The sequence below is a fragment of the Zootoca vivipara genome, chromosome 6 (assembly GCF_963506605.1).
Source record: "Zootoca vivipara chromosome 6, rZooViv1.1, whole genome shotgun sequence".
Lineage (NCBI taxonomy): Eukaryota > Metazoa > Chordata > Lepidosauria > Squamata > Lacertidae > Zootoca > Zootoca vivipara.
The window spans coordinates 26,236,775-26,244,829 of record NC_083281.1 but is presented as its reverse complement, the minus strand read 5'-3'; positions in this window follow the sequence as shown (position 1 = coordinate 26,244,829).

Here is an 8,055-nt window from a genome sequence, read left to right as displayed (position 1 = left end):
TCTTCCTGCACCCGGGGCAACCGGTCCCTCCCCTCCTCCAACCGCTGCATGCCACCACCCAGGCATTCTTCAAGAAGAGGCGTTTGGAGCAACTGGCTCTCAGTTACGCCAGCAAAGCGTCCCTCGCCGGTGCTCCTGGGCTGCCCACGCCACAAGAAACGAGTCCCACCTTACGGCCGGACATCATGGTCATCACCAGCATGCCGTGTGTGGCTGCCGCCGCGGCTCCAGGCGAGCCGCCTTTCCTCTTGCAAGACAGCAAAGGCCACAGGAACATCCAACCTGCCCCAATAGCTATCCCAAGCTCAGCACCAATGCAGCCAATCAACCTTCAGTTCATGAGCCCCACGCACCATGGGCAGTTTTAGTTCTCTTGGACATTCTAGGTCAAAGGAAGGCAACCTGATGCTCTCCAGGTATTGAGCTTCCATCAACCCTTGCAGCTTGCAGTCAGGGGTGATGGAACATTTGCAGGGCATCATGTTGGCCACCACTATTCCAGATGTTAGCAATAGTCCCCAAGCAGGACATATTTTTAAGACTTTAAAAGAACCAACACCTTCATCCCAGGTCTTCTCAGCATTGGTGCTCTGAACATCTAACTGAGGCTAGCAGCTGAGCTGCTAAACTTTGCGACGGCTACAGATGTCCACTTTGCAACTCGAGTCCAACTCCCTAGAGAGGATGTTAATAAACAAATCTTTCTGTCTTCCACTCCATAGACCAGTGTTTCTCAACCTTTTTTGGGCCAAGGCACACTTGTTACATGAAAAAAATTACGAGGCACACCTGGAAGAAAGTTCCCCTCTGCCGCTCATTCCGGCGCCCCTAGAAGCAGCGGCTGCGGCTCCAGCGCGCTCGTCTCCGCTAGCCTGAAAGGGAGAGGGGCTTCGGAGGATCCACCACTTACGGAGCTTCCGGACGAACGTCGGAGGAGACGACGAGGCAGCGGAGCGCGCTGCCATCGCCGCCACCGCCCCACATTCAACCACCGCGCCGCAAGCGAGCGCGAACTTGCGAGAGGTGGGGTTGGGGAAAAGAGCGGCGCCGGGCCATCTCGCGAGAGCAAGCGGCGAGAATAGTTGCCCGAAAGGAGCCCCTGGGAACTGTAGTCCTTTCTCTGGCTCCCTTTCCCTCAACGGCGGGGGTGGCGGAAGTGGAGCTTTCTCTCGTCAGCCAGGTTTGCGCTCTCGCCCGGGAAACAAGACGCACGTCACGGCACACCAGCCACCGTTTCGCGGCACAGTAGTGTGCCGCGGAACAGCGGTTGAGAAACGCTGCCATAGACCTTTGGTGCTGAGATCATTGGGATGGGGCAGGCGCTGTCCAATAGTCACTTGCTTTCTAAGTAAAAATACTTATACAGTGCACCAATCTGTAGACTGGACTAGTGCAATGTGGTCTATGTGGGGGCTGCCCTTGAAGATGGGCAGCTGGTATAGAATTTTGTGGCCTGATTGTTCCAACAGAAAAGACCACAAAAAAGGTATTTGTATTGCCACAGCTGTCCAGGATGCCACCAAGCTACTGGACCCAATTCAAGGTGGTTAATTACCTTTAAACCCTAAGCAGTCTTGAGCCTAGCATGCCTTAGGGCAGTGATGGCGAACCTATGACACGTGTGTTAGATGTGACACGCAGAGCCCTCACTGCTGGCATGCGTCCCATCGGCCTATTCGCGCTGTTGTTGTTGTGTGTGCGTTTTGCAATTTGTTCTCCCGTTCCTCCTACAGCTTGTCTCCGCTAGAGCTTGTCTCCGCTGTTAAAACCCAGATCCTTTTTTGTTGTTGTTGTTGTTGCTGGTAGTCAGAGATTGGCTTTTAACCCTTTCTGTGCTGTTTTTTCTGGCGCTTTGGCAGACTATGATTGGGTGTAACAGCATTCGTTTTTAACCTGTTCTGTGCTGGGTTTTTTGGCGCTTTGGCAGACTATGTCAGTGCTGCGTGTTAATTCCAGCGAAATTTGTTTCTGTTCTCTTCCCCCCCCCCAAAAAAGCACAGCAGCTTTGGGGCATCCCCCCCCCCAAAAAAAGCAAAGCGACTTTTGCACACACACACCCCAAAAACCCCAGGAGCTTCCCAAAAAAAGCTCAACAACTCTGGGCACTTTGTGATAAATAAGGGTTTTTTGGTTTGGTTAAATAATGAAATTCCTTCAGTAGCACCTTAAAGACCAACTAAGTTTTTATTTTGGTATGAGCTTTCGTGTGCATGCACACTTCTTCAGATACAGTGAAATGGAAGTTTCCAGGCACTTATGTAGAGAAGGGGTGGGGAGGGGTGGGGATGGGGAGGGGGGATCACTCAGAAGGGTGGTGGAAATGGGTGATTGACTGACTGATAGCTGTTGATGACCGCAAACGACTGCAAATGGTTTTGCATGAAAAAGCAAGGGTTGAGATGGCTGAAGATCGCTTATCATGTATAATGAGATAAGAACCCGATATCTCTGTTCAAACCAGGTCCCTCCATGGTTTTGAGCTTGGTGATAAGTTGCAATTCAGCAACTTCTCTTTCCAGTCTATTTCTGAAATTCTTTTGTAGTAAGACAGCTACTTTGAGATCTTGTATAGAATGTCCTGGGAGATTGAAGTGTTCTCCTACTGGTTTTTCTGTCTTCTGGTTCCTGATGTCAGATTTATGTCCATTTATCCTTTGGCGTAGGGTTAAATAATGAGTTTTTGGTTTATTAAATACAATTATATATATTACAATTTACATTTTTGTTACTTAAACTATAAATATTGTGAAATTATGGGGGTGTTTTCTCTCGAAGCGACACACCACCAAAGTTATGCTCGGTTTTTTGGTGAATTTTGACACACCAAGCTCAAAAGGTTGCCCATCACTGCCTTAGGGAGAACATCTTCCCACTTCTTCCTACCCTTGCTCTCAGGTCAAGGGACAGTGGAACAGTCTCCCTTAGGAGGTTATGGGCTCTCCTTCATTTGAGGCTTTTAAGCAGAGCTTGGATGGTCCTGTCACCTAGACGCTTTGATGATGTTTGCTGCTTTGCAGGGGGTTGGACTGGATGGCCCTTGTGGTCTCTTCCAACTCTATGATTCTATGACCCTTCGAGTCACCACAAACTCTACAATTCTATGAAACCTCAGCAACTGTAACATCATTTAGGAAAGTGTGTGGCTTCACTGAATGGTGGAGGGTCTTCTCAGTGGTAGAACCTATATTGTGGAAGAATCTTCCCAGAGAAGATCACTTGTTCTCTTTACTATTCATGTTTTACCAGAAGATGAAGACACACCTGTTTTCCAACCCCTCCACAGACAAAGTATTTGTTGATTTGGGTTTGGGGTGCTGGATTTTGTTTTTTGTAAATGGTTTTCTATTTCTTTCATTGGCCATTTTCGTTTAGCTTTGTCGCACATCACCCTGAGTGCTTTGTAGAAAAGCAAATAACAAACATTTTAAATAAATTAAAAAATTCAGAAGTGCTGTAAGGGAGGGTGGGCAGGAAAGTAGATCCTCTTTGTTCTTCTGTCGTCATCGTCACACAACTGATTAAATGTATCCACCAAAGTTGGTCATCCCTTCTAGGTTCACACTGTGGATTCCAAGCTGTAGCAGATGGAAGTGATCTGATCACCACATGGGCTGCAGAGAATGCTTTCACCTTTGGAGTAAGATGTTACAGCCCAAGACAAGCTCTGCTGGGGGGAATTGGATGGCGTCAAAGACTGGTTGGATGCAAAGGATCGGTGGGAGGAACTGGCTGGGGAATCACCAAGGGAAGAAGGCTCAGAGCCCGGGGAGTGGTGGTGGGACAGTGATGAGTGGCCAGAGGGAGAAGAGAGAGAAGACTGGGAAGAGGAGTTGAAGGGGTAACAGGGCTTAGTGAGCGGGGGGGGGGGGTCTTTGGCAGAGAGCAGTACAAAATGAGAGGCAGAAGCTGAATCAGGGGAGAGGCCAAGATGGGTCTGCTTCAACAAACTTCCCTCCCCTTTGGTCTCCCAGAACCAGAAGAGGCATGAAAAGGGCAGAGGAGGTATTGGTAACGCACATACATAGTCTCCAATTGCTCGGGGAAGAGAGGAGGGGGACTTAGGCAGCTGTGGGAAGGTGGGCACCTTCCGTCTCAAGCAACTGCTTCGTGGAGAGCAAGGCCTGCAGGAGATGAGTTCTTGTGCTCATCAGGCCTGACACTCCTGTGCAGATCATGTTTTTGCTAATAAAGAGTTACCAGTAACTACAACTTGCCAGTGTGATTTACTACTGGCTCGCTCCTGACAGGAGGACACAGTGACTGAAAGGGAACTTATTTTATTTTGCTGGAATTGTTTCTACAACCGCAGCCTGGGACCCACCCAGACTTTGGGACTACAACTCCCATCACCTCCCAAAGCTTAGCCAATGGTCAGGGATGAATGGAGCTGCAGTTCAGCACCTGGAAAGCTACATGTTCCCCATCCCTGATCTAAACATTATTCAAAGCAATCACTTTGGAGCTGCTCTCATGAGGGACCTGAAAGTCAGAACTACTATGGAACCAAGGAAACGTGAAGTCATATGAGCAGATTAGGATATGCAAAACTACTAGGCCAAAAAGAGCAGATGATGTCACAAGGCTGTCTTGAAGTGCAGGGAAGGGGGACCCACTTGGGGAAGTCCTGTAGCTTAGTGGTAGAGCACCTTGAAGGTCCCAGGTTCAATCCCTGGCATCTCCAGGTAAAGGTGTGAATGTCCCCGAAGAGCTGCTGCCAGTCAGTGTGGACAATATTGACCTAGAGCAGTGTGTCTCAAAACTTGTTCGACTTTTGTTGGACCACAACTCCCATCATCCCTAGCTAGCAGGACCAGGGGTCAGAAGGGACTTAATGGTCTGACTCGGTAAGACAGCTTCCCATAATAACCATGCAATAACAGAGAAAAATAATTAAGAAGCTCTCCCAATAGTTAACTCTAAGAAAGGATCAGAGTTCAATGACACATTCCAGCCTAGCAAGAGCACTCAAGAAGGGAGCAGAGCACAGCTAACAAGGGATGTGGCTTGAGCCAGATAAGAGATCTGGAAGGTCACATTCCCCCTACCCCCACCCCAGCCTAATGTTCCCCACTCCAATTCTACACTAAGGTTGCTTAAGCTAAGTGAGGCCGGAGTTGGGTTTGTGCCTGGAAGAAAACTACCTGCATATTCTATGTACCTTGCCTCAAGTTCCATTGAAGAAAAGTAATGTGTACACACACAAACACTTATTGTCACTCGCTTTACACAGGGCTGCCCCTAAAGCTGACGCAGAAACTCCAGCGGGTGCAGAATGCCGCGGGCGAGGCTCCTTATGGGGTGCTTGCCGCAGGACCACATTCCTCCAGTGCTTTACCAGCTGCACTGGCTCCCAGTGGAGTACAGGGTCAGGTTTAAGGTGGTTTTGACCTTTAAAGCCCTATGTGGCTTGGGACCCTCGTACCTATGGGACTGCCTCTCCTGGTATGCCCTGCGGAGGACCTTAAGGTCCACAAATAACAATATTTTTGAGATCCCGAGCCATAAGGTGGCTAGATTGGTCTCAACTAGGGCCAGGGCCTTTTCAGTATTGGCTCCGACTTGGTGGGACGCTCTCTCACAGGAGACCAGGGCCCTGCAGGATTTGACATCTTTCCGCAGGGCCTGCAAGATGGAGCTGTTCCGCCTGGCCTTTGGGCTGGACTTAGTCTGACCACTACGTTTTTCCCTCTCTTATGGTTTTGATTTGGGCCATTTTAAAATGAGGCTGCATTTTTTTAAAAATTAAATCTAAATTGTATTTTAATCTGCATTTTAATCAATTGTTTTTCTTTCTTTTACGTTTTATTGTAATTTTATTTATGTCAGCTGCGCTGAGCCCGGTTCTCACTGGGGAGGGCAGAGTATATATATGTATGTGTGTGTGTGTATATATATATATATATATATATATATATATATATATATATAGTAATCAGTAGCCGCTTCCAGACTCTGGAACTCCCTCCCTGGAAAAGCCAGACTCACTCCCTCTGGGGATAAAAACAAACAAACAAACAATGGTGTAAGTTGAGTGGTTAGTGCGTTTAACAACCAGCCACCCTATGCAATTTGTCCAGTCCTCTTTTAAAGCTGTCCAAGTTCATGGTCATCACTGCCTCCTGCGGGAGCAAGTTCCACAGTTTAACTGTGCACTGCAACCAAGTGTGACCGAAAACAAGCTTTTAGTCTACTTTGCAGCAAGCTTTGCAGCTTCTTATAGCAAAATTCCAGCTTAAACTGAAGAAAGTAGAAAAAACCACTGGGCCAGTAAGATACAATCTAAATCAAATCCCTTATGAATACACAGTGAGGAACAGGTTTAAGGATTTAGATTTGGTGGACAGAGTGCCTGAAGAACTATGGATGGAGGCTCATAACATTATACAGGAGGCAGCAACGAAAACCATCCCAAGGAAAAGGAAATGCAAGAAAGCAAAATGGCTGTCCAACGAGGCCTTACAAATAGCGGGGGAGAGGAGGCAAGCAAAATGCGAGGGAGATAGTGAAAGATACAGGAAACTGAATGCAGATTTCCAAAAAATAGCAAGGAGCAATGCAAAGAAATAGAGGAAAACAATAGAATGGGGAAAACCAGAGATCTGTTCAAGAAAATTGGAGATATGAAAGGAACATTTCGTACAAAGATTACCATAATTAAGGACAAAAGTGGTAAGGACCTAACAGAAGCAGAAGACATCAAGAAGAGGTGGCAAGAATACACAGAGGAATTATACCAGAAAGATATGGAGGTCTCGTACACCCCAGGTAGTGTGGTTGCTGACCTTGAGCCAGACATCTTGGAGAGTGAAGTCAAATGGGCCTTAGAAAGCACTGCTAATAACAAGGCCAGTGGAAGTGATGATATTCCAGCTGAACTATTTAAAATTTTAAAAGATGATGCTGTTAAGGTGCTACAACCAATATGCCAGCAAGTTTGGAAAACTCAGCAATGGCCAGAGGATTGGAGAAGATCAGTCTACATCCCAATTCCAAAGAAGGGCAGTGCCAAAGAATGCTCCAACTACCGCACAATTGCGCTCATTTCACATGCTAGCAAGGTTATGCTTAAAATTCTACAAGGCAGGCTTAGGCAGTATGTGGACCGAGAACTCCCAGAAGTGCAAGCTGGATTTCGAAGGGGCAGAGGAACCAGAGACCAAATAGCAAACATGCGCTGGATTATGGAGAAAGCTAGAGAGTTCCAGAAAAACGTCTACTTCTGCTTCATTGACTATGCAAAAGCCTTTGACTGTGTCAACCACAGCAAACTATGGCAAGTTCTTAAAGAAATGGGAGTGCCTGATCACCTCATCTGTCTCCTGAGAAATCTCTATGTGGGACAAGAAGCTACAGTTAGAACTGGATATGGAACAACTGATTGGTTCAAAATTGGGAAAGGAGTACGACAAGGTTGTATATTGTCTCCCTGCTTATTTAACTTATATGCAGAATTCATCATGCGAAAGGCTGGACTAGATGAATCCCAAGCCAGAATTAAGATTGCCGGAAGAAATATCAACAACCTCAGATATGCAGATGACACAACCTTGATGGCAGAAAGTGAGGAGGAATTAAAGAACCTTTTAATGAGGGTGAAAGAGGAGAGTGCAAAATATGGTCTGAAGCTCAACATCCAAAAAACTAAGATCATGGCCACTGGTCCCATTACCTCCTGGCAAATAGAAGGGGAAGAAATGGAGGCAGCGAGAGATTTTACTTTCTTGGGCTCCTTGATCACTGCAGATGGTGACAGCAGTCACGAAATTAAAAGACGTCTGCTTCTTGGGAGAAAAGCAATGACAAACCTAGGTAGCATCTTAAAAAGCAGAGACATCACCTTGCCGACAAAGGTCCGTATAGTTAAAGCTATGGTTTTCCCAGTAGTGATGTATGGAAGTGAGAGCTGGACCATAAAGAAGGCTGATCGCCGAAGAATTGATGCTTTTGAATTATGGTGCTGGAGGAGACTCCTGAGAGTCCCATGGACTGCAAGAAGATCAAACCTATCCATTCTGAAGGAAATCAGCCCTGAGTGCTCACTGGAAGGACAGATCC